Here is a 945-nt window from a genome sequence, read left to right as displayed (position 1 = left end):
GGCAAATGTCTGTTCACTTCAATTTCAATGCAATCTCTGCACTTTAGACTAACCTGCAAAGACTATCGATTCAGCCTCGGGCTTTTTGACTGTCTGTACCTAGCCCATGAAAATACATTCAGCACTCTGTCACCACACCTCTAGTACAAGATATTTATTAGGGGAAAGCTCCCAAGATACAACTGTTAGGAAACAATTTACAAATAGAAATAATCTGTTCTTATTTAAGGATCTTCCTGCTTAAGGTTTGCCTTGTTTTTGAGTGTGGTCTTTTTAGCAGACTCCATTTAATTCTTGGACTTTGACAATCATGAAAAAAATGGTCTCTGAAAGCCACGTAATTCAGAATCAAATCCTTGATACACGGAAAACTAGATGCTGAAATAATTTCCTCTTAAACATTGCATAATTTGAGTTTCCTTTTCTGAACGGAGTCACAAATCTATGTTTTGCTGATTTACAGAATGCAGATACTCCACAGCTCTTTTTCATTCAGAGCTCTCACTGAAGGTTTCTGGGGATCATGGTGGCCTTATGACTGATCTAAAAATTATCTATAGTAAAATGCAATATTCTATTATACTAGTTTTAATCCGCAACATTTACTGTTGTCATTTTCCTCTGTCAGTATCTTGCCGGTCAGGAGTTTGTGTCAGTCATTGCCTGCTTTATTTGTCTAATTTATGTAAATAAGGAGGATGTCTTCATCATCACCAAAAAGAGGTAGTTAGCTGTGATAGTCTGAAGTCAACGACCTGGAAGATAGCATAGAGTGTACCCTCAGCAAGGTTGCAGATGAGCCCAAACTGTGGGGGAGTAGGAGATATGCTGGAGGGTAGAGCAAGGATTCAGTGACTTGGACAAATTGGAAGATTGGGCCAAAAGGAATCTCATGAATGTCAACAAGGACAAGTTCAAAGTCCTGCACTTAAGACAGAACAATCC

This window comes from Gavialis gangeticus, unplaced genomic scaffold (genome assembly GCF_001723915.1).
Source record: "Gavialis gangeticus isolate Ggan-Ray unplaced genomic scaffold, GavGan_comp1, whole genome shotgun sequence".
NCBI lineage: Eukaryota > Metazoa > Chordata > Crocodylia > Gavialidae > Gavialis > Gavialis gangeticus.
The sequence above is the reverse complement of the archived record's forward strand: the minus strand, read 5'-3'. Positions refer to the sequence as shown.